The following is a 27,724-nucleotide window of genomic DNA, read 5'->3' as shown; positions in this document are numbered from 1 at the left end:
CAAACCTGCTTGAGTTACAATGTGTAACATGTAAAGAGCTCAACCTAAGAGAGTCAACAATACCGTTTACTTCTCTTACTCACTGCTTTGTGGGGGGTTTTGGCTGATTATTGTTTTCGTTTTTGCTCTGTTGTTTTGGTTCATTTGGTCGGTTGGCCACCGGCTTTTATTGACTGCTGGGTTGGATTGGATTGTGCTTTGTTTGGTTGTTGAGGTTGTGTCGGGTTGATTGGTAGTTTCATCGGTTCGATGTGGTTGTTGGCTCAGCCAAGTATGGACGTATTCAGCGTATTTGAATTAAACAACAGTTTGAAAACAATCAGTTGCAGTTAAACCGTAGCGCCGAACGGTCTAACATTTTGACGACTTTATTGGACGAAATTGAAAAAGAAAGAAAACAACTTGATAGATTTGTAATAGAATTTCCGTCAATGAAAGAAATGCTGGTCTTGGGCAAGAAAGCTGAAATTGTGAAAAGAAAAACATTATTTCAAAAATATTAAAAATCGAATAAATTTAAAGAGCTTGTTTTTAAGGAGCAGCCAATATTCATGCAGATCTAGAAATTAAAACAAATAAAAATTGAATATCAAAAAGAAAGAAAGAAAGAAAGAGCGGGCTTAGTTTTAATTTATTAATGTGAGAGAGTGTTTTTTTGCGAGTTTTTTATTTTATGTTTTTTTTTGTATTATTTTGTTTTTGCAAAAATTGTGTCAACAACAACACAAAACCTATACAAATCTAGCTTGTGACGTTCGCTGTATCTTCACGTCTTAGAACGTTAAACCTAATTTAATCATTCTCCAGAAGAAAAAAAATAAAAAACCAAAATAGCAATAAAAAAATACAATTGAACCAAAACAAATAATAAAAACAAAGAAATTTTTGTTTAAACAAATTTTTGGCGCGTTTTCTGTTCATTGTCAATGTGTTTCGTTGTGTTTTGGTTTTTGCTAAAAATTTATTCAAATCCGTATGCGTCAATGTGAAAAGCGACCAACAACAACTGCAACAACACCAACAACAAAATTGTGTAAAAGAAAAATAAACAAAGCGGCATTTTTCTTTCTTGTGTCTTACAAAATTTTACAATCTGTGAGAGTGTTTACACGGCTGTTGTTGCTGCTGCCATTGCTCACTGCCCGACTGCAGTGGCGGTATTAAGACAATGGAGCGTATGAGTGTTTTTAATTAAAGGTAATTACAATAATTATTAAAAAAAAATATAATTAAATGATAGTGTATTGTATGTTTTATTGTAAATCTGTGGTGTTGTGGTTTTCATGTTTCATTATTGGATTGTGAAACCAAGCTTGTGTTGCGGACCAAAAATGTGATACTTTGGAAGTTGTAAATTTCGATTTTACTGAAATTTTCGTACATTTCAATATGTCGAAAAATACATTGTCAACGCAGTATAATGCGTTTTGGGGTGTTGAAAATTTCTTGGCTTATATAATTACTTATTTATCACTTTCAAAAATGCTGGCTTCAAGAAAAGTTGGTTTCGACTTCATAGTAAATATGTGAAGGAAATTTAATAAAGAGAATTAAAAACGTTTTAATGTATTAACTAAACAAGTAAGCAAAGGCTACAGTCGAGCGGGGCCGACCGTTGAATACCCTACAACAAACTATTTCACACATTGAATATTTTTGGATGGCAGTTTGCAGTTTTTTGGTCCATTTCAACCCCTAAATATATGACGATCATCTCCAAAAAGAGTAGGCTTCTATTCTGACCCTCATCTTATCCCCATGCAAAATTTCGTAAGGATCGGGCCATAAATGCGATCTGTATATGATATCCTGATATCCCAACTACTTAGTTTTGTTAGCTGTAGAAATATTACCAAATGTTTAATTCAAAATGAAAATATGCCAAAAATATGACAAAATTGAAAAAATATGAGAAAATGTTACAAAATCAATATTTTCATATTTAGAGAGATATTTTTATGCGATTTTTTTAGACGTTTTTTCTTTCCTGCCAAGAGGCCATTCTGAATTAATGAGTTCAGCCGTTCTCGACATATAAGAGATTTTTCAAGCATATCTTCTTTGATAGACATACTTATATATAGCACATATTTTGCTATATATCCGATTTGTTGGATGTTAACATCAATGTAAAGACCAGAAGTAACCTTGTCATGGCTTTATGATTTCGCCGGGATTTAAAATATTCGCGGTTTAATGAAAAAGTTTGGATTTTTTTAACACAAAATATATGGTCTATTTTACCCGCTAAATATTATTCGATGACCACCCAAATTGGTAGGCTTCTTCCCCGCCCTAAACTCTAGCTACATGCTAAATTCCGTGTCGATTGGTCTATAATTGCGACCTGTATAGCTACTGCAAAATCCGAAATTTTTTCCGTATTTGGTCCATTTCAAACCCTAAACCTTTGACGATCATCTCCAAAAGAAATAGGCTTCTATTCTGACCCTAACCCCACCTTTGTGCAAAATTTCGTTAGGATCGGGCCATAATTGCGACCTGTAGCGTGATTACAAATTAACATGGACAGATGGACGGACGGACATACATAGCTAGATCGACTCAGCTCGGCGAGCTAGGAAGATCCATATATACTTTCCTATATGGGAAACCAATATTTCGAGGTGTTACACACATTCTGGCCCAATCAAACTTATAATACCCCCAACACATAGTGTTGTAGGGTATAAAAAATTACAATGTTAGGGTACTTTAAAAATTATAAGAATTATTCTGTTATGACCTCAATTTAAAAACAAGTAAAAAAACATTTAGTTCGGCCGGGCCGAACTTTTAATACCCTCCACCTTAGGGTAATGGATACACTAGAACCAATTAAGACCTACAAATACCAATTTTTAGACATATTCGTGAGAAAATGTGGCAAAAATCCTCAAAATATCGAATATCGGGAGGTACCGCTATATAGGGCTATACAAAAACGTGGACCTATACATACAATATTTCGCCAGCGGAGCTAGAACCTATTATGACCAACAAATTCTAATTTTTAGAAAAAAACCGTGATAAAATGTGACAAAAATCATCAAAATAACCAATATCGGAAGATACCGTTAAATGGAGGCTATACCAGATTTCAGACAAATCCGTGAAAAAATGTAGCAACAATCATCAAAATACCGAATATCGGGAGGTACCGTTATATGGGGGCTATACCAAAACGTGGACCTATACATACAATATTTCGCCGCACGAACTAGGACCCATTATGGCTACAAATATCAATTTTCAGACAAATACGTGAAAAAGTGTGGCAAAAATCATCAAAATACCGAATATGGCCTGTATCGTCATTTCAACAGACAGACAGACGGACATCGTTAAATCGTCTAAGAATTTTATGCCATTGAAGTTTGGATACATCTTGTAGCCAAGACCTTCAAATACCAAAAATTAGTGGTATCTACCAAGTGGGTCTTATCTAAAAATTTAAACAGAAAATATGAACTTTAGAGAACTGGAATTGATGCCTTCGAGATACCGACTTTCAAGAGGCTATGCCACATTGGGGATGTGCCACATAATGGACATATATTGAATATTTTTTTTTCTGTTCGAGGGCAAATTACAGCTAATTAGACTAGACTGGAGGAGAATGAAGACTCCAAGATTATATTCAGTGCCGCAACAAATTTTCTAATTGTTAGGGAGTAGAATTTTGTAAAAGTTGTAAAATGATAAGTAACTAAATTTAAATACTCAAAACCTTAAATGAATATGAAATATACAATCTACAAAGCTTGGGCCAAATATTGGGTGTTTGGGGGAGTTTTAAATATAATTGTTGAACTTTATTTTATTGAATGGCGCTGCGGAGTGAATAGAAATTTTGACTACAACACAAATTTTTGGATTGCCGATGTTTTTCTAAAAATATTTTATTTGTCATAAAAAATATTTAAACTTAGCTTATGGTGTCAAATTACCATAGAAGAACTATATGATACCATAATATGGATTCTTTTTTGCAAAATACTTTAAAGTCCTGCATGCATTTATTAATTCCAATTCAATTTTATGCTCCAGCACTTTCAATAATTTGGAGTACTATACGTATTAATAAAAACAAACATGCGAAAAATAAGCATTATTTCTATTCAACAAGTTTTCAACAGAAATCATAGGTCAAATCAGAATTAGGTAAATGTGTTGGCGACAAGCGATAAATTAAAAATGCAAATGTTGATATTTCTATTGAACGAAAAAAAAAAAAAAAAACAAAACTGACACTAGTTTTCCTTTCGTCGACGATAAAGTTCAATTAAAGGTTTCCATTTTCATATTACACATTGGTACAAATTGTAACAAATGTTGTTTGCTGAATAAATTTTAAATAGCAAATGCCGTAAAAAGTTTTCAATTTTAATAACATCAAAAAGAAATGAGAGGACTCTCCCCATAGGGGAAAAAAGGATTGTAACTAACTTGGATCTAGTTATGAATCTGAAGTATTTCAAAGGATTTGTTAAAAAGTCTAGGTCAGTTTTTTTATAATTTTTACAAAAACAAAAAAAAAAAAACAAGCGTTTAGACAAATTAAAATAATGCAAGCCAAAATGGCGCCCAATGGATTTGGCTTTAAAAACTTTTTACTAGACAAATTTGGCTGAATAAAAACATATTTTGAGGGTTTTGTCAGGAAATGTTGAAATGTTTTAATAGCATGCTCAACTTTTACAATTAAAACAAGTTAAAATGTTACGGGGTTCCAGATTTAGTCTATATCGACTACTTCTTTCCTGTAACATAATTTATTGAAAATGTCCAAATGTGTATGATGTACGAGATAGCTATTCAAAATGTCGACCCTTTGTGGGAGAGGTACTTGATGGAGTGGGCCGATATTTCACACCTGACATAGCACTGACAAAAATATTGTGATTTGCAAGGTATGAACAAAATCGAATGATCCATTCTCAGGTTACCTTTAATGGGGGAGGTACCGGAAGGAGTGGGCCGATTTCACTCATCGTTGGGTACAACTAAATTAAATTTAATAAAAATATTACGATGTACCAAGTTTTTATCAAATCGGACATTCCCTTCGAGAGTTATCGTGTGCACCTGACAGACCCTTAGATCGACTCCAAATGTTCTGAAACGGATTTGGTCCAAAGAGAAATGGGGTCTAAAACCGTTATTCCGATTAGGTGGGTTTTGGTATATACCCTCTGTAGATATATAGCTGAGGGTATAAAAATCAAAATGACACCCAATGGCGATCCCTTTAAAAAGTTTTTATTGTCTGAATAAAAACATATTTTGAAGGATTGTCATGAAGTTTTCACATTTTTACCAGAACTCCGTTCTTTCACAAGTTTCTCCACTAAATTTTTGAAAATAATCTGTCGGTTGCCGACAGATAATAAAAAGAGTTGATCGTTAGTGAGTCTTTTTTCAGCTGACAAGTTTTGACAATATCCATACTATCAACTAGTTGGTTCTCGAAAATTTTGTGGATAACTAAAAGAAGTTGAGCGATTATCTCAACTACTCTCTCGGTTGAGTATTTGTAGAAAGTGTAATCTTTGAGAAAAAAAAACGCTAATAATTTCGCATTTTATAAAAAATGCGACCAGACCCCTTACGGCACTGGTATCAGATGGACTGGTCAGACAGATTACATCTTTAGGCAGAATCTAATATGGCATACATTTAGAGATGTTGGAAGAAGATTTCGAAAATAATTCCGTTTCGACGATTGTTTTAATTTTTACCCCTTTGTAGGGGAGGAACAAATGGGAGTGTACAATTTTTCCTTGGTATAAAATATTACTGTAGTTCTCTGTGACTTGTAAAAATTAAAGGAAATGCTAAACTTTTCTCTTTGGGTTGCCAGTAGATGTGGACCGATTTTGCTCATCTTCAAGCTTATTTCGTCCCATAAAGATATGGTGTTATAAAAGGTCATTCTGATAAAGCACTTTTTGCCTGTATCAAATACTTGCAAAAAACTGAGGTTACATCAACCAAAATGGCGCCCAATGGCAATCTCTATGAAAAATGTTTATAGGTGAGATGAAAAAACTGCAACCAATTTTAGACTGCTGTCATTTCTGAGCCACTCTTCCGACAGCTGTTAAAATTATTCCAATGACAGCTCATTATATTGTTTAAAAGCGTACAAAAGCATTCTGGTGAGAATTTTTCAGAAAAAAATGTTATTCGTGATGGAATTCAAGCGTAGTATAAAATTCTATATCGATTTAGCGATGTCCCTCCATCTGTGAAAATCACTCAAGCTTCAAGTAGGTTGATAATTTAAATTTTACTCAAATGTATATTATGTGTGCAGGACCTTTGGTATTGAAAATGGGTAACTCCCGATATTGGGTATTTGGATGATTTTAGCGACATTATTACAGGATTTTTTTTTCAAATTTGGTATTTGAAGTTCGTAATAGAAACTACAGTATAAGACAGAAAAGTATCAGTGCAGGTCCACGGACCGATATTCGGTATTTTGATGGTATTAGCGACATTATTCAACGGAATTGTGCCTATGATAGAAAATTGTCTGTGTAGGTCCACGTCTTCGTATATCCCCCTTATAACGGTACCACCCGATAATCGGTGTTTTGATGATTTTAGCTACAATATTCATCCGAATTGTTTCAAGTTTCTCATTTGAAGAAAGTTGCCTATGCAGGTCCACGTCGTCGTATAGACCCCAATATAACGGCTACATTCGTTATTTTTAAGATTTTAACAAAATTTTTGACGGATTTTATATTTTTTTCAAAATTGGCAAATTCATTCCAAATGCTAGAGGGTTCGTCCCGGCCGAACTTACAGCTTTTTACTTGTTTATTTTTTACTTTATAATTTCAATAAGTTCTTTTTATCGAAAAAAGTTATAAACACATTTCCGAAAAAAATCATATAAGAATTAATACAAATTTCTCTACCATTTCTAGAAATTCTTGATCTTCCTCTATTATTTTCTCAGAATATTTATAATTTTCTTTACTCTATCTAATAGTGTAACTTCTATCCCTATCTTTTAATTAGCACAATTAGAGAGCAGCGATAGATTTATTTTCCAATCAATGATCCCACAATCAAAACCATTTAAATTGCCTTATAATTATACTCGGTTTTTTTTTTTATCGAAATTGACATTAACGCCTAATGCTAGTTCTATTTCTAATTATATTCTCGTAGTGATCACTGTTCATGCACATACACACACACACACGCACACAATGACATGCGAGTACATAGAAAAAATGTCACAAACTATAAATACCCCGACTCATTTGCTAAACATACTAAAATGCAAATAGACTTTGACACAATTTTTACAATTGTAAATACCTTTTTCACGATATTGTTCAGGTAAAGTGCACACAATACACACACACACACATATATACAACTACACTTCAAGTCAGTGTGTCAAGTCAATAATATATTTGCTAGTAAAAACTTTACAATATTTTGTAACATAAACAAAAGAAGAATATGCAGCTCAAATAATTTATGCCGGCAGTTGGAGTGCAACATGATATGCCATAATTCTGAAAGACAGACGATGCACTTATTCTTTTCATGGGGATATCAAGCGTTTTTTTTTTTTGTGAAGGAAAATCCTTTAATATTGCGAGAAAAGCAATATAAATTATTAATATTTTCCGGGATTTTTTTTCTCTACACACGAGGCATTTTGAAGTAATCAAGAATATATATTTATTTTGAAATGTTCTTCTCTTTTCTCTCGAGTATAAATACTTCGTGAATCAGGAGTCGTTGTGAATAACTTTTGTAATATATTGGAAACCCCTCTCTGTTGATTGCATCGTCATATGTTTTCATGAAGGAAGGCAACTTCTAATAGTTGGGAAGGATTGCTAGTGAAAGTTCAAAACATTGCCTGAATAGAGGATGAAATAATGTTCTTGAAAAGGCATCCCTTATATTTCATGTTCAATGAATGAATTTAATAGCTAAAAATGTGACTGGATTTTTATTCCGAAGGTCACTACTGCCTCATAGCGTTAGTAGGATTTTAATTATGTAAAATAAATCTAAAACAAGTTTAAAGTCATCCGTCGGTTTTGCCAACAGTTATATACCCTCAGCTAATGTTCTATTATTTAAATAAATTTTGACTTCTGTTATGATTATTCAAATTGTTGACCCTCTATGGAAATGGTTCCGAAGGAATGGGCCAATATTATCCATTTCGTATCGGACCTAAGTAAATATGATATAAATATTGCGACGTGACAGGTTTGGACTATATTGATAACATCCTTTACTTTATATGAGATATGTGATAATTGAGGTGATATGTGATACGGGAGGTACCAGATATAGTCCGATGTATTCCGTTTCCATACAGATAATAATATTGGTATGAGCAAAATTACAAGAAATTCGAACAGTTAGTTATATGCAATTTTATGCAAAAACATAAATTTCATATTCATTTTAGGTTTCTGGTTGAGTTGTAAAGAATCGCTGACTTGTTTCGCAAGTTATGTCTGACAAAAGTATTGAAAATTGTGATCCTTTGCAATATTCCATTCGGCAAATATTGAAAAATGACCTCGGGGTAAAACCATTGAAATTCCAAAAAGTGCAAGAACTTACACCCAAACAGGAAGAAAATAGACTCAAAAGAGCTAAAGAGTTGCTTCGCTTGGCCGAAAATTGTAAACTGCCGAATTTGGTTTTCTCCGATGAGAAAACATTTGTTGTCCAGCAGTTTGTAAACAAACAAAATGATCGTGTTTACTTGACAAAGAGATCAGCTGTAAATGTGCACTTTCGGTTGGCCACCAGAACTCAAGCGCAGGCCATGGTCGCTATCCGCTCGCATTAATCGACCATGGCATCAGAATAAATTTCGAATATTATCGCGAAAATATTCTGAAGGGTGTATTAAAGCCTTTGGCACGCAAACATTTTGGCCACAGACCTTGGAGATTCCAACAGGACTCAGCACCATCGCACTCAGCACGCGCCACCCAAGAATTGTTACAAAATGAGGTTCCTCGCGTCATTGCCAGCGCACAATGGCCAACAAAATCTCCGGATACCAATCCGTAGGACTTTTGTGTCTGGAGTATTTTGGAAAGCAAGGTTGGCACTAAAAAATAACAAAGTGTTGATCACCCCAAGCAAGCGCTTCGTCGGGAATGGGCCAAAATACCGTAGAGCAACATTCGGGCAGTGAGTAACGGTTTCGTTGGCCGTTTGAAGGTCATAATTCGTGTCAAACGTGACCAATTCGAACAAATTTAAACTTATTCTAAAATTTGATGATATTTCCCAGATATCAACATAGGCTTTAATACCAAACTAAGTAAAATTTACTACGCATATCCAAAACAAACTACGTGACTCCATCACGGACACTGACAGCGATTCAAAATTAATACCATTTAGTACTTTTCCAACAATTATGGTGCGAATTTCTATAACCACTTCATATCTTAGCCCTACACACCAATATCGATCATAATCCACATTTGAGTACCATTTAGAACGTATTTCCAAAACTACCTCCATAGTACACACCTACACCAAAATATAGAAATCTACCTTTGCACTAAAGTAATATTTTCAAAAATAATTCCAAATTTCAGGAGTAGAGCTCTATAAGTTCATACAAATTCAATTTTTATCAAACTTAGTACATACCCCAATCCTATAACTCAACAATAACCCTAATTCAGACAAATCTAAAATTTTACTAAATGTAGTGCAAATAAGCACGAATTTTCAAAACTACCTTCATACCTCAATCATACAATCCCATAAAATTATTATTTCCACATTTTTAGAGTTCCAGCTCTCTCAGTTCACCACAATTCCAATTTGTACCAAATTTGGTGCCATGTAGTACAATTTCCATAACAACCTGCATCATGCAATCCAATAGAAATCTTATTTCCCAATTCATGACTATCGGTTCACCAAAATCCAAATTGTACCAAATTTAGTACCATTTAGTACACATAAGAACGAATATAAAAAGCTTCCTACACTGCCACCGTAATTCAGGATTCCAGCTATATCGGTTCAAGCAAATCCAAATTTTACCAAATTTTTTTAGTACATATTTTAAAAACCACCTCCATATCTTAACCCTACACTCCGACAATAATTTTTTTTTCCAACTTCCAGGATATATAGGTGGTATCATGGTGGTATCCTGGTATCTGGTGATATTGTTCGTCCAAATCCAAATTGTACCGAATTCAGTGCATTTTAATACATACAAGTACAAATTTCCAAAACTACCTACAAAATTCAGTTCAATGTAAATCCTATTTTCACCCAAAATTTATTCTTATTTTCGGTTCACCCAAAATTTATAGTTCCCAAAATTAGTACCATTTAGTACACATAGGTACGAATATCCAAAATTATCTACATTCCTCACTCCCAGAATGCAATAGTAATCTTATTTCTAAATTTCAGAATTTCAGCTCTATCGGTTCACCTAAATCCAAAATTGTAACAAATTTAGTACCATTTAGTACTTTACGTACACATAAGTAACAATTTCGGAATCTTCCTCCATATCTCAATCCTATACACCACCAAATTTCCAGCTGAATGTTCTTCCAAATTCAAATTGTACTAAATTTAGTACTGTTTAGTACTTTTCGTATAAAGAGGTACACACTTGACTCAACCTTGATTATGATTCAGGGTTTTAGCTCATGATACGAAATAGTACCAAATGTAGTATGTTTTAGTACTTTTCCGAAAATTCTTTCAATACATCTGCCATCAGTGACCCTCATTCCAAATTAAGGAGATTTAGCTCTACTGCATCCTAAAATACAAAGTGTACCATTTTTAGTACCTTGTAATACTCTTCGAACCGTTGTAGTACGAATATCCAAAAACCCAGTCTTATCTGACCCCTTAGAACCAGGAGTGACACTCACCCTAAATTTCAAAATTTTAGCTTCAGTCGTTTCGTATGGACGTTGATGAATCGTTAAGTCAATTAGTCTGTCAATTGCTTTGCTCTTTTATTAATACAGATTTTATAGAATATGTGATCTGCTACGATCCCGTTTAAAGGGAGTTTTAATCTATATTTTAAAACCAGTGAGGAAAAATCAAAAGTCGGGCGGGGCCGACTATGTGATATCCTACACCACCATGCGTATTTAGTAACAAACGAATTTATTTGAAGTTAATCATACCACCTATCAACATTTGGGTTTAGAGCAGTTATAGTTTGGTTTCAAAGGGAATTAATATATGGGAGGCATATCTAATTCTTCATCGTTTTTCACTGAATTTGAAATCGGATTAAGGATATATATGGAAGTTGCATTAAAATCTCATCCGATCTAGATAAAATTTGGCAATGGTAGTTCCGAGCTCTATCTCTATAGTTAAAACCCCAAATCGGATGAAACATGTATATGGGAGCTATAGCTATATCTGAACCGATTTCTTCAAATTTACTTGCTTCTAAACTGAATTCGGTGAGATGTTCAAAATACAGGTCATTTGGACTTATATTAGCCATTTGGTGCACAATTAATCCGAAATAAGTTGAAGATTTATGGGAGCTATATCTAAATCTGATCCGTCCTTGGGTCAAACAAATATTGTTTGCAAAATTTCACCTCAATCGGATAATAAATGTGACCTGCATTTTTTTTTACAAGACAGACGGACAGACATGCATAAATCGACTCAGAAAGTGATTCGTTGAAGATCCTCAAAAGTAATAATGGGTCTAACTCGCTTCCTTACGAACAAATGCACTAAGACATGATACCCTTACCACTGTGGTGCAGGCTATAAAAATGAAATCGTTTTAGGGATAATTTTTTTTTTTACAAAAAAAAGGAACATTGCAATGTTGTCGGTAAATTTGTGAAGACACTTAAAATAAAGGAATTCTAAGGAATCTTTATGTGAGAGAGGAGGGATTTTGTCCTCTTTGTTAAGGTTGTGTTGTGATGTTAACTTTTAAAACTTCGATGTCGATGTCTTCAATGTTTAGCTCTTCTCTAATAAACTACAGGGGGTTTCCTGTAATCATAGAACAATTTGAATTATGTGGCACAGTGTTATTATCCCTTTTCCTTTGGTTGTCAAGTGTCTAAATCCCAAAATGGGCTTTGTAGGCTGGCACACACACTATGTGCCGAAGTTATTCATTATTTGGTAATGAGAAATGTTATCTCTCTTACTTTGTAATTTTTGTATGAATATCCCATTATTTTCAACCTACTGCAGTAATGCAGAATGTATTTTATTCTACATTACCTTTCAATGGATTGTTCGGCTCACACGGGCCCCCTACCCTCAGTTTTTACTGGGCTATAAACAGCATATCCGATTTTATCCTTAACTATTAACAATAACATTATATGCAGTCGTAAGTAAAATAAAACAAATCAGGCAAATAATATTGCATTGCATGTAACAACAACAATGACAATTAGCAAAAACTTGTAAAAACAACAACATCGACAACAACAACTCAACATTGAATTCGAGAATTTAAACCGTTCGTTTGGAATGCAATAAAAATCATAATCAGAAGTAAAACAACTTCGTTGAAAGTAAAACAATAACTTGAAGTGGAATGAATACAAAATTATGACTGAGTGACAGACAGACTCACTCAGAGTGCTGACTAGTTGACTGGATGGCTGGTGGATGGCTGGTGGATGGCTGCTTGGCTGACTAGCTGGCTGTATAAACATACTCAGATATTATTTGTTTTAACGACAGTAAATTGGAAATTAATTATGCTTAACGTGTCGCATGTACTTTGGGTTATAAAAACAATATTAAGACCGGCACCAGGTAACAACAAAAGCAGCAGCAGCAGCAACAACAACAAAAGCGCTTGCCATAATTATAATGTTCCGAAACAGGAGCAACAACAAGAATTGAAATCAACAGCAAGAAAATTCTTCACATCCATCGCGTGTTATTGTTTCGTTGTAGTTTTTTGTTTTTTTGATTGTTCTGATTGTTGTTTTCATATCGTCGTAGCGTTAGCGAGCGATGGATGGTGTGGCGTTTATTTCAACAACATTTTCCGCGCGAAGGGCGGCAGAGTAGGAGATTGGGAGGAAGTTTGGAAGGGGTAATATTACAATTCGCACCGAATTAAATGGCGACAACAGCAATGGTGTGCTAATCGCACCGCCAAGATCAGCAACAGCAGCAACGAAAGTGTTTTTGTTTTAGTTGTTATAATTATTTCATGTTGCTTTTTGTTCGCTTGTAATTTTTCTAAGAATTACACTAAGCTGAATTAATGGTTTCAGAATAAAAAAAAATATTGTTTAGAGATAAATTAATATGGAAACCAAATTGTAAAAGATGAATGACCAGAGTGAACAGTAAGTACCCTACTTTTGTAGATAATTTTATGGTTAAAGGATTTGAGAAGAAACAAAACCTAGAAACAAAACAGATGAATAGAATCGGCCTAAATGAAAAAGTTTTTTTTTTATTGAAAACTTCCTTTCTGTATAGGAAAAAACAAGTAAGCAAAGGCTAAAGTCGTGCGGGGCCGACCATGTGATACCCTACAACACTACAATATGTGAGAAGCCCCCTTATGTCCAAATCCATATTAGAAGATTTCGCCTTTGAAATTAGGATTTTGACTAGGGACATTTGTCCAACATTTATGCACTCCGTCGGGCTGTTAGTTGTTGTGATCCATTTTACAGCTAAATACAATCCAATGGTCATCCAAAATGCTAGAATTCTTCCCTGTCCTTAACTCTCTTCACAGGCGTGTCAATTGGCTTCAGTTGTGTGATCGGAAAAACATTTCTGTTTTTGGTTAATTTGAACCCCTAAATATTTTGCAATCACCAAAACCAAAAGCAAGAAGCCCCTCTGTATCTCCAAATTTAGACTCATCTATAGGATTTGCTCGTCTACGATATTTGGCTATATTTGTCAACGAAATCAGCATAAAAAAGCCAGAAGTTCGCCTTTTGTGTATTTCGGATATCGCCTCTAAGTAATGCTCACAAAATTAGTGGTCCATTCTACCAGCTGTCCTAGACCTTCTGAGCCAAACCCTACCCTTCTGAAAATTATGGTGAGAATCGGACGATATTTGCAATACTCGTATAATATCCCCAACCTGTGTTGTAAGGTTAAAAAATATTACAAAATATTATAAGTCAAATAGAAAAAATCGCATGCGATAAAAAAAAATATGAAAAATTAAAAAAATGTCGAAAAATACTACAAAACCTATATTATCATCATTATTGGCATACTTTTCTACGATTTTTTTAGATTTTATACTTTTATGCCAAGAGGGCATTCTGAATTGACAAAATTTGTCAAAATCGGTCCAGCCATTCTTGAGATATAAGCATTTTAACTAACATCCCCTTTCTTTGTATATAAACATTGTATATATTTCGCTATATATAACCGATATATTTACTACGTAATCATCTACGTAACGGTCAGAATTGACCTGTTCGTCTATGTGTGATTTCGCCGGGATTAAAAATATTCGCGGTTTTATAGGAAATTTGACTTTTATTTAACACAAATATTTTGGTCTATTTCACCAACTAAATATTATACGATGATCATCAAAATTGGAGGGCTTATGCCCAGCCCCATGCTCTAGCCCGCTTCGATTGGTCCATAATTGCGACCTGTAGAACAACTACAAAATCAGGAAATTTTTAAATATTATGCGATCATCTCCAAAAGAAATAGGGTTTTATTCTGACCTAAGCCCCACATCCATTCTAAATTTCGTGAAGATTGGGCCATAATTGCGACCTGTAGAGTGATTACAAATTAACATGGACAGACGGACAGACGGACGGACGGATGAGGAACCTCATTTTGGGTGGCGCGTGCTGCGTGCGTTGGTGCTGAGTACTATTAGAATGTCCAAGATCTGCGGCCAAAATGTTGACATGCCCAAGGCTTTAATACACCCATCAGGTATTTGATAGAGTGGACTGATATTGTCCATTTTCGCATCTGGCCTCACGCAAATAATTGGATTTGCAAAGTTGGAGCAAAATCGGATTTTCGTGTCTCTTTCTGTGCAGCAAATATGTTTTTGAAAATTTCGAAATTTTGTGGGGGAGGTACCAGAAGGAGGTAACAGTAGACCCTTGCTTAATAATATTACTGGGATGTATGAAATTTGAAGACAATCGGACTCTTAGATCACATTATACAAAAGTTGTAATTATTCAATATTTTGACCCTTTGTGGTGGAGGTACTTGATGAAGTGGATCGATATTGTCCATTTTCACACCTGACCTAGCGCTGATGCAAATATTCGGATTTGAAAGGTTGGAGCAAAATCGAATTATCATTTCACTTTCTGTGCAGAAAATATGTTTTTGAAAATTTCGAAATTTTGTGGAGGAGGTACCAGAAGAAGTGGTCCCTTACTGCCCATCTCCGCACTCGATCTTAGTTTGACAAAAATATTACGATGTACCAAGTTTGGACCAAATCGAATACTCCCTTCGAGAGTTTTCGTGCGCACCAGCCAGGAAGACAGACAGGTGGACGGACATTGCTAGATCGGCTCCAAATGTCCTGAAACGGATTTGGTCCTAAGGTATAAAACCGATATTTCGATGAGGCGAGTTATATAAACGATATATACCCTCAAATATTATATACCCTCTCTAGACATATGACTGAGGGTATAACTAGCCATATGGCTGAGGGTATAAAAAATCGGCCCTCAGTGCCAGAGGACTATTTTGTCACCATAGAAAAAATCAGGTCTCAGTGACTGAGGATCACTTTTTTCTATGAAACAAAAAATATCGCCCCAGCTCTCATTCGCTGAGTGTGACTGAGGACCAGTTTGTTTCTATAGAACAAAATCAGGCCTTTGTGAATGAGGACTAGTTTTCTTTCTTGATTTCACCTATTTTCGGAGTCTTGGTTATATTTTTCAATTGGTTTGGCCCTTATTTGGCATCTTGATTTCTAAGGGGGCAGGAGACCTATTGCGGAAAATTTTCAATGTATTTCAATTTTTCAAAAAAGACAAAAGCCATAATTTTTTACTTTTTTTTAAATTTTATTGAATGAAAGCAAAATATGTCGGAAATAGCATCATATTTTAGAATAAGTTTAGATTTATTCAAATTGGTCACCTTTGGCACGAATTATGGCATTCAAACGGTCAATGAAACCGTCACACGCTGCCCGAATGTTGCTCTGCGGTACTTTGGTCCATTCCCGGCGAAGCGCTTGCTTGAGGTGATCGACACTTTGGTATTTTTTAGTGCTAACCTTGCTTTGCAAAATACTCCAGACACAATAGTCCAACGGTTTGGTATCAGGAGATTTTGGTGGCCAATGTGCGTTGGAAATGAAGCGAGGAACCTCATTTTGTAACCATTCTTGAGTAGTGCGTGCTGAGTCCTGTTGGAATGTCCAAGCTCGGCGGCCAAAATGTTTGCGTGCCCAAGGTTTTAATGCATCCTCCAGAATATTTTCGCGATAATCCCCTGATGCCACGGTCGATAAATACAAGCGGGGAGCGACCATCGGATGTTATGGCGGCCCACACCATCACCATGGCCGTCGCTTGAGTTCTGGTGGCCAGTCGAAGGTTACATTTTCAGCTGAGCTCTTTGACAAGTAAACACGATCATTTTGTTTCTTTACTAACTGCTGGACAACTAATGTGTTCTCACCGGAGAAAACCAAATTCACCACTTTCGGCCAAGCGAAGCAACTCTTTAGCTCTTTTGTGTCTATTTTCTTTCTTTTGCGGTTTTTGGAATTTCAATGGCCTTACCCCGAGCTCATTTTTCAATATTTGTCGAATGGAATATTGCGATATGTTTAGCTCACGAGCCATTTTTCGGCCACTACAACGCGGGTTTCGATCAAGTCACTTATTTACTTTTCGAACCTTTTCTGCTTATGTTGCTGTTTTCTTCCGCTCACTTGCTTGATGTCGGGCTACGATATCAGTATCATGGTAATAAGAGATGGTACGAGACAAAAACGATTTATTCACATTTAAATGCTGGAGTGCTCTTACGATAGCCACTTGTCAGAAGAAGTCACGCTATCACGCCCGAATTCCATAACGAATAACTTTTTTTCTGGAAAATTCTCACCAAAATGCTTTTGTACGCTTGTAAACAATATAATGAGCTGTTACTGGAATAATTTTAACAGCTGTTGAATGAGTAGCCTTGAAATGACAGCAGTCTGAAGTTTGTTGCAGTTTTTTCATCTCACCCTGTATTTTCCAATCGATTTGGCTAAAAATTTGCTGGCTTTCTTTAACACAATTCCTGACAATTGTAATTCTAATTCTGTGTTTCATCCATTAATTTTCTTCATTTGTTGCCTACAATCCTCTGCTCCCCTCTTCTCTACAAACTTCCCAAAAATATTACAGATGCGACGTTCTATCAGCATTTCCGATATTTCTATTTTCATGGTGTTTTTTTTTTAAATTTTTTTTTGTGGGTCACAATTGTTTCATACTGCAATTTATTTGGATTATTTGTGTGTGTGTGTGTTTGATTGAATTCATTGATGAAATGAAAACTTATCAGCAGAAGCACCAGCAGCAAATGGCAGCGCGACAGTGGCAATATCAGCTGTAGTTTGTCGTGAGTTTTTGTTTTGATTTGTTTTGCCTTTGTTGTTGTAGAAATGCCGCAATTAATAGAATTTTTATTTTTATTATACGGAAATGAAGTTCAAAAGGCTTTGGTTTGGTCAAAAGGTTTTTATTGGCTTGCTGGCTCGCTCTGTGGCTGGCTGGGCGCTAGTAATACGACGGATATTTATTTTATAATTTTTGCACAATCCATGTGCGCCATTCATCCATTCATTTATTACACAAAGATTGAGAGAGCAGCTGATTTGATTGGTTGTAAATAAATGAAAAAATTACATGTAAAATATTAATAAATACAAGTAAATAAACATATTCAACACAGTGGGTGTTAATTGGCAAATTTGTTTCAGTGGAAAATTATTGAATTGCTAGGCAAAATACCCAACTTGCCCAACTATAGAAGGCAAAATAAGAAGGGCAATTCACCTGTTCGAGTTCTAAAAAAAAAAATTCCCAAAATTGTAAATAATATATTAAAAAAATAATAAAAATAATAAAAGTTTACGACCACGGGAATATTGGATTTTTAATAAATATCAACCTTTTTGTTCTTTAAAATATACCTCCTTGTTCGTAAAAATATCGTAAACTCATTTACTTCTACAGCCTGGAATATTTTAAACAGTACTTTTGGATACATTCTTAAAATATTTAAGCTCATTTAGAAATAGTTTTGAAGAATAAAAGTTTTAAAAATATCCTTTATAAATTATTAGCCCGCTACTCAAACAAAATTTAGCGCTAACCATTCAAATAATTCCAAATTGTACCATTTTCGAAGTTAAGTATCTTAAGTTCCTTAAAGTCTAAATATCCAAATCTATTCTGCACTCCATCAGTGACTGTCACTCCAGGTCATTCTGTTTGTCCAATATAAAGTAATCAATTTTTAATACATTTTAGGGCTTTTTGTACCCTTTTAGTACGAATTTCCAAACACCCAGACTTAGCACACGCCTCCAAATCAAGAGTGGCTTTTGTGCAAAATTTCAAGATTTTTGCTTCAGCCGTTTCATCTGGACGTCCATTCTAGTTCAGTTATTTTGCTAATGTTTTATATACAAGGTGAGATAAAAAACTGCAACAAAGTCAAACGCCATAATTTTTAGATTTTTTTTTTAAATTTTATTGAATGAAAGCAAACAATGTCGAAAATAGCATCAAATTTTAGAAAAGGTTTAGATTTTTTGAATTGGTCACCTTTGAAACCAATTATAGCCTTCAAACGACCAATGGAACCGTCGCACGCTGCCCAAATTTTGACCTGCGGTATTTTGGTCCATTCCCGGTCAAGGACTTTGCTTGAGGAGATCGACACTTTGGTATTTTTTAGCGTCAACCTTGTTTTCCAAAATACTCCAGACACAATAGTCTAACGGATTGGTATCCGGATTTTTGGTGGCCATTGTGCGCCGAAAATTAAGCGAGGAACCTAATTTTGTAACCACTCTTGGGTGGCGCATGCTGAGTGCGATCGTGCTGAGTCCTATTGCAATGTCCAAGGTCGGCGGCCAAAATCTTTGAGTGCCCAAGGCTTTAATACACCCTCCAGAATATTTTCGCGATAATATTTGGCATATTTCTGATGCCACGGACGATTAATACGAGCGGAGAGCGACCATCGGCTGTTATGGCGTCCCACACCATCACCAAGGCCGGCGCTTGAGTTCTGGTGGTCAATCGAAGGTGTACATTTTCAACTGACCTCTTTGGCAAGTAAACACTAGCGGTTCATTTTGTTTCTTTACAAACTGCTGGACAACGAATGTTTTCTCATCAGAGACGGAGAAAACCAAATTCGACAGTTCACCGCTTTCGGTCAAGCGAAGCAACTCTTTAGCTCCTTTGAGACTATTTTCTTTCTGTTGCGGTGTAAGTTCTTGCACCTTTTGGAATTTCAATGTCTTTACCCGGAGCATATTTTTCAATATTTGCCGAATGGAATATTGCGATATGTTCATCTCACGAGCCATTTTTCGGCCACTGCTACGCGGGTTTCGATCAAGTCGCTTCTTTACTTTTCGAACCATTTCTGCTGATGTTGCTGTCGCGATAACGAGCGATGGTACGAGACACAAAATATTTATTCACATTTAAATGCTGGAGTGCTCTAACGATAGCCCCTTGTGGTTTTCGAGCCAAATATAAAGAAGTCACACTATCACGCCTGAATTCCATAACGAATTATTTTTTTCTGGAAAAACCAAGATGCCTTTGTACGCTTTTAAACAATTTAATGAGCTGTCACTGGAATATTTTTTTTCATCTCAGCCCATATATTTCGGTCGATTTCATGTATTTTATGCACCAAAATCGATATTTATATTTGATTCCAATGAAATTGTGAATGTATGGCGGAATTTGGTACAGAAATAAATTTGACAAATTATATTGAAATCGGTTAAAAATTGGATATAGCTCCCATATTTATTTCGGCCGATTTCACATATTTAATGCTCCAAATACGCTATGTATCTCCAACTTCAATATAATATGGAAGATGAGATAGAATATGGTCCAAAATTAAATTTTGTCAAAATATATTGAAATCGGTTCAGATTCTGATATTATTTTATTAAGAAATAAAGCAAAATATTCGTATATAAAATGTTGAATGCATATTAAATCAAAAGGGGTAGCGAAGCACACCGGGTTCAGCTAATATTTTATATACATAGATTTGATCAAATGTTAAGTTGAGATATCTTTTCGTACGTCCTCTAAAAACGACTCACTGACTGATCTTTCTAATTTATTAAGAATTCTTTTCCAAAATATTTCCAGCTTTATTCAGTTATCAATTTATTCAGTATCAAATTAAGTATTAGCATTACCTGCGTATGATTGATGTACATTTCTTAAAAATAAAAGTTCTTCATACGCCCCATTGGATAATAATTTTATAATATTGCTCATACGACCATTATAGCAAAATTTATAAATAATACTCTTATTATTATTTGGATTTATGTAAAAACTACAATTATCATTTTTTTAGTCTTTGGCTTGTCCTGCAAGGTATGGAGAGTTCGCCCCATAAGTAATAAATTCGTCCTAATTTTATTTCATTTCGTTTTTCTTTGTCAAAATAAATCTATGTTTGTAGGATAATGATTTCATTTCACCCCTCAACTCAAGATTTTAGTGTTGTGTTTGTTTTTGTTCCATTTTTTTCTGGCTCAAGTTTTTATGCTCTGTTTACTCTAAAATTATGGTCTTCTAACGAAGGGGAATACAATGGCTAAGACATGATTTCTTCCACTTTTTTGGATATTTTCGAGACTTATTACATGATGACGTCATTTGGTCCTTAACGCATAGTAGGAAACACGCACACACACCCAGACTCCAACAGATATTCTGAGAATTACTGCCACTTCACTAGTTTCGACTTCATATGTCTTAACTGACATCTTGTGAGCATGTGAGTGTGTGTTTGAAGTTTATACGCATAAAATACTCATATGTCATTCTTGGAGTGTGAGTATGTGTGTGACCTAAATGTTTGTATGTGTATTTTGTATGAGTTATGTACTACTCATGTATGAACGTATGTTAAGATTTACAAAAAAAAAATTGTTTATTTATATGCAAAGTGACAGAAGAGAATGATATTGTATCTATTTTAAGATATATACGATTGTATTTAAATATGATTTGTGAGAAATTTGAAATGGATACGACTTATTTTAGGACTGAAAAAAAAAAAAACAATAAAATTGTGTTGAGCTGTAAAGGACGTCACAGAAGCCGTTGGCTGACGCATAGTTATTTGGTAAAATAATAGATCATAAAAAATGGGTGTTTATGATGAAGGACTTTTTGGGTTGTTTGAATATCACATTCAGGTTGGACGAATTGTGGGCGGGTATAAGGAATTACCTCAAAAGCAGCAGCAACAAAATGTGAATAAAATTGGGTAAATTTGCCGGAGTTGGCATATTTTGGACAGCCATATAAAAATCATAAAATATAACTTTAAACAAGTTAAAAAGTATCAGTCTGTTTTGCCGGCAGATGTATACCCTCAGTCAATGTTCGGTAATTTAAATATATCTGTTATTATTATTCAAATTGTTTACCCTCTATGGAGTAGGTTCCGAAGGAATGGGCCAATAATATACATTTCGTATCGTTTGTTCAGGATACCATAGTCTTTTGTTGCTGCAAAATGGTCAGGCTTAATCCTTTTATTGTTGTTTTTATAAAGTTATTTATTAGTGGCGAACGATGGTAATATTTACCAGACGGTAAGGCAGGGAATACTTAAGTTTATTAAAAAGCCACCAATCCTCATCAGTTCCCTCGTTTTTTTGTCTGGGATATTCTCCCCAGCTTACGATCTCGTCACTTGGGTAGAAACATTTTTTTGTCATAGAAATTATTTTTAAAATAACTTCTGGGGAGAATTTTCCAGACAAAAAAACAAGGGAACTGATGAGGATTGGTGGCTCTTTCCGAAACCTAAGTATTCCCTGCCTTACTCCCTGGTAAATATTACCATCGTTCTCCACTAATAAACAAACGTCGTTTTTTATAAAAACAACAATAAAGGGATTAAGCTTGACCATTTTGCAAACAACGGAACTAAATAAATATCGCATAAATATTTTGACTATATTGATTTTTGTGATAATATTTAAAAAAATGTTAAAATATACGTGGGGTACCAGTTAAAGTCGGTCGGAGATAATCCAAATATTAAGATGTACTAAGTCTGAATAGAATCGGATGTTAATTTCACGTTTAATGAGATTCATGGATATTCAAAATTTTCAACATTTGTGGGGAGGTACCAGATGGAGTTGACCGATATATCCCACATTCACAGCAGATCTTTTGTTAAAAGAAATAATGGTATGTGTGAAATATGAGGAGAACCGGTTGCTTACTGCGGATTTTATAATCGTTTTGGTTATTTAAAACCTTGACAAACATTCTGGTACCTACCAGAAGGTATGGTCCGATCTCCACCATCCTTAATACAGATATTGTGTTGATAGAAATATTGGGATAGAAACAACTTGAATTATAGGGTGAGATAAAAAAACTGAAACGAAGTTAAAAGCAATATTTTTTTTTTTTTTGAATTTTATTGAATGAAAACGAAAAATGTCGGAAATAGCATCAAATTTTAAAATAAGTTTAGATTTGTTCCAATCAGTCACCTTTGGCACGAATTATGGTCTTCAAAGGCCAATGAAACCGTCACACGCTGCCCGAATGTTGCTCTGCAGAATTTTGGCCCATTCCGGCCAAAGCGCTTGCTTTAGGTGATCGACACTTTGGTTTTTTTAGTCCCAACCTTACTTTCCAAAATACTCCAGACACAATACTCCAACGGAATGGTATCCGGAGATTTTAGTGGCAATTGTGCGCTGGAAATGAGGAACGCGAGGAACCTCATTTTGTTACCGTTCTTGGGTGGCGCGTGTTGAGTCCTGTTGGAATGTCTAAGGTCTGTGGCCAAAATGATTGCGTACCTAAGGCTTTAATACACCATCCAGAATATTTTCGCGATAATATTCGGCATTTATTCTGATGCCACGGTCGATTAATACGAGCAGAGAGTGACCATCGGCTGTTATGGCGGCCCACACCATCACCATGGCCGCGCTTGAGTTCTGTTGGCCAACCGAAGGTGCACATTTTCAGGTGACCTCTTTGGCAAGTAAACACGATCATTTTGTTTGTTTACAAACTGCTGGACAACGAATGCTTTCTCATCGGAGAAAACCGATTTCGGCAGTTCACCACTTTCGGCCAAGCGTTAGCCCTTTTGAGTCTATTTTCTTTCTGTTGCGGTATAAGTTCTTGCACTTTTTCAATATTTGCCGAATGGAATATTGCGATATGTTTAGCTCACGAGCCATTTTTCGGCCACTGCGACGCGGCTTTCGATCAAGACGCTTCTTTACTTTTTGAACCATTTCTGCTGATGTTGCTGTTTTCTTCCGTCCACTTCCTTGACGTCGAGCTACTCTACCATTATCAGGGTAACGAGCGATGGTACGAGACACAAAATATTTATTCACAATAAAGTGCTGGAGTACTCTAACAATAGCCGCTTGTGGTTTTCCAGCCAAATATAAAGAAATCACACTATCACTCTATCGCTTGAATTCCATCACGAAAATCCTTTTTTCTCGAAAATTCTCACCAAAATGCTTTTGTACGCTTGTAATCAATATAATGAGCTGTCACTGGAATAATTTTAACAGCTGCCGGACGAGTGGTTTAGAAATGACAGCAGTCTGAAATTGGTTTTTTCATATCACCCTCTATATATAAAACCTTGAAAAAAAAATTTAGTGCTATGTATGAAGTTTTAATAAATCATTTCTGTAAAACAGGACAGCGTTTTTTATATGTTACATTTTCTTTGGCTTACTTAGTACCAATTTTAAATTCAAAAATAGAGAAAAATGAATGCATTAAATTTTTTTCTCGAAAAATGTCCTTCTCTGTGAATTGCGATGCTATAGTTTCACAACTATCAGCATGGCTATAGCCATTTCATTAAAAAACTAAGCACAGCAATTCATTCTGTCAAAATTCTGTCGAGTCATAGAATAGAAATAACCTCATTCATCTCAAGCTCCATCCACTCTTTTCAGGACAATTTTCTGTTTCAAATCGCGATACGTAATCTCTAACCCTCGAAAAATCAAAAACCAAATTCATTCATTGATGGAAAACATCAAAAGCCAACAATCCGGACATAATTTAACAACAACAACAACAACATTTCATTTAGTTCGTCTTCCCTTAGTTTGTACTATGTTCCTGCTTTGTTTTGAATTCGATTCTTTTTTTCACCAAACACCAGAAACAAACCAAGTTTCTTATCATTGAACATCGTGTTGTTATTGCTTTATTGATAGCTTAATAGAGAGGGAGAGAATATGCGAGTACATGCATATGTACGTACATATGTTTATCAGCCTGTGTTGTGTATATATCTCTGTGTGCGGTCTTCTTTTTTTCACCAACTAAATTTTATGCGTCATTCTCCAAGCTGAAAAAACACACACACACACAAATAAGAACAAAGTGCAATTTCACCATTCATTCAGTTGATCTGAAGCGTTGTGATAGCCGTAGTACTACACACACACGCGCTGAAGACATCGGCGATGATGATTCCAAAACAGACATCAACTCATTTATGCACTGAGAGCTTCCGAGCTATTCGCACTCATTCTTAAGTGGCAGACAGATAGTCACAAAACTACGGCAACAACAACAAGACGAACAAGTAAAAAAGCAGTAAGTTCGGCCGCGCCGAACTTTGAATACCCTCCACCATTTGGAACGAATTAGAAAATTTTCAAAAAAATAAAATCCAATAAAAATTCTTTTAAAATCCTTAAAATATCTAATATAGGAAGGTGCCGATATATGGGGGGATATACGATATTGTGGACCTATAAAAACAAATCTATGTCTGCGTGTAAAGTACTCACAAGGAACTTCGTGTGTGGATTTCCAGACAAAACGATTGGAAAATGTGGCTAAAATCATCAAAATACCGAATATCGCGGGGTACCGCTATATGGGAGCTATACGTTATCGTTAACCTATATAGAGAATTCTCTGTTGGTGGGTAAAGTGCTCACAAAGAACCCCTTGTGACCATTCCGTTGAAACATATGGCTAAAAACATCAAAATACCGAATATCGGGGGGTACCGTTACATGGGGGCTATACGATATTGTGGACCTATATAGATAATTCTCTGCCGAGGTATAAAGTACCCACAAGGAACTCCTTGTGTGGATTTTCAGACAATTCCGATGAAAAATGTGGGTCAAATCATAAAATACCGAATATCGGGAGGTACCGTTATATGGGGGATATACGATATTGTGGACCTACATAGACACTTCATTTTGAGGAGGTAAAATGCCCACAAGGGACTCCTTTTGTGGATTGTCAGACAATTCCGTTGAAAAATGTGGCTAAAATCATGAAAATACCGAAAACCGTGGGGGTACCGTTATATGGCGGCTATACGATATTGTGGACCTATATAGATAATTCTCTGCCGAGGTATAAAGTACCCACAAGGAACTCCTTGTGTGGATTTTCAGAAAATTCCGTTCAAAAATGTGGGTAAAATCTTCAAAATACCGAATATCGGGGGGTACCGTTATATAGGGGTTATACGATATTGAGGACCTATATAAATAATTCTCTGCCGAGGTATAAAGTACCCACAAGGAACTCCTTGTGTGGATTTTCAGACAATTCCGTTGAAAAATGTGGGTAAAACCATCAAAATACCGAATATCAGGGGGGTACCGTTACATGGAGGCTATACGATATCGTGGACCTATATGGACAATTCTCTGCCGAGGTATAAAGTACCCACAAGGAACTCCTTGTGTGGATTTTCAGACAATTCCGTTGAAAAATGTGGGTAAAATCATCAAAATACCGAATATCGGGGGGTACCGTTACATGGGGGCTATACGATATCGTGGACCTATATGGACAATTCTCTGCCGAGGTATAAAGTACCCACAAGGAACTCCTTGTGTGGATTTTCAGACAATTCCGTTGAAAAACTTGGGTAAAATCATCAAAATACCGAATATCGGGGGATACCGTTACATGGGGGCTATACGATATCGTGGACCTATATAGATAATTCTCTGCCGAGGTATAAAGTACCCACAAGGAACTCCTTGTGTGGATTTTCAGACAATTCCGTTGAAAAATGTGGGTAAAATCATCAAAATACCGAATATCGGGGGGTACCGTTATATGGGGGCTATACGATATTGTGGACCTATATAGATAATTCTCTGCCTAGGTATAAAGTACCCACAAGGAACTCCTTGTGTGGATTTTCAGACAATTCCGTTCAAAAATGTGGGTAAAATCATCAAAATACCGAATATCGGGGGGTACCGTTAATTGGGGGGCTATACGATATCGTGGACCGATATAGCCCATCTTCGAACTTAACCTGCCTGCAGACAAAAGAGAGATCTGTGCAAAATTTTAGCTTCCTATCTTAATTCGTTTAGAATGTAGCGTGATTACAACAGACGAACAGACGGACAGACGGACGGACAGGGCTAAATCGTCTTAGAATTTTACGCTGATCAAGAATATATAAATTAAACTTTATTTGTAAGTTTTTATTAAAAAAAAAATATGTTGTCTCGCAAGCTAGCGCTTTTGAGCAACATCCGTTTTATTTGAGATTCAAAGTTAAAAAGCAAATAATAACTAAAACTACCCTAAACTTATACTCATCGCACTGCACCGTTGCTACTGCACTTTGCATGTTCCCACACCTGTATTGTTATTGGACACCGGCTCGTGTGTCGTCTGGAATACCTTCTGGTCATTCTGTGGGAAACTGCATGTCAGCATTATAACACGCGCATTTGATTTAGTTATTGCTGTTGTTGTTGTCGTTGCTGTCCATGATGATACATTTGTGAGATTTGAATATTTGTGGTGTTAACTCCTCCCCTCTTAAATACAATCGTCCCGATTGTCTAGAACGAATGTATGTTGTAGATGCTTGAAGCTTTGGAGTCCTTAGAAGTGGCAGGTTGTTTTACTTCAGGACCTTCCCCATTTTCTGTCATCTCGGTCTCATCTGGGGTAGCGATGGTTTTTCTGGTAGGTTTATGAAGTTTTCCTCTCAGCAGGAATATTGTTATTATCATCAGAACAGATACAGCGAAGCCACATATTCCAATTGTTGACAGATTTCGTACTTCCTAATCTATCCAATCTTTTTATGTTTTTGGTGTTAAGTTGTTTGAGAAGTTCCAGAGATATCACTTCTTCCACCCTTTCGTCAAAACTCTTTGGTTGTAGGAATGCAGGAAGGGGTTTGTTACCAGTAATTTCCTTTGAGTAATATTGTCTGCCATCTATTTCGATTGTGCTGTTGAAGTGCTTGATGAGATACGTTCCGTTCAAATAAGTCATCTCTTTGTTTAAGCTGATGGTGCCTTGGTATTGGTTTAGGAGTATTAGATCCGTTCCGATCTCTTCGACCGCAGGAACATGCTCGTTGTTGACTTGAGTGCAATTCCCTATTCTATTTTTAAACAAACTAG

At 35.6% G+C, this 27,724-nt stretch overlaps 1 protein-coding gene across 1 annotated transcript in view; it reads left to right on the top strand.

Moving 5' to 3' along the window:
* The first annotated feature begins 310 nt into the window (after positions 1-310).
* LOC101891534 (BMP-binding endothelial regulator protein) overlaps positions 311-27,724 on the top strand; it is a 242,739-nt gene continuing 215,325 nt past the window's right edge. Inside the window, exon 1 of the mRNA XM_059120084.1 lies at positions 311-1,197. The gene's annotated coding sequence lies outside the window, so the exon portion shown is untranslated. The remainder of the gene's footprint in view (positions 1,198-27,724) is intronic.

This window comes from Musca domestica, unplaced genomic scaffold, assembly GCF_030504385.1.
Source record: "Musca domestica strain aabys unplaced genomic scaffold, Musca_domestica.polishedcontigs.V.1.1 16, whole genome shotgun sequence".
Taxonomy (NCBI): domain Eukaryota; kingdom Metazoa; phylum Arthropoda; class Insecta; order Diptera; family Muscidae; genus Musca; species Musca domestica.
This window is presented reverse-complemented; position numbering and strand designations above follow the sequence as displayed.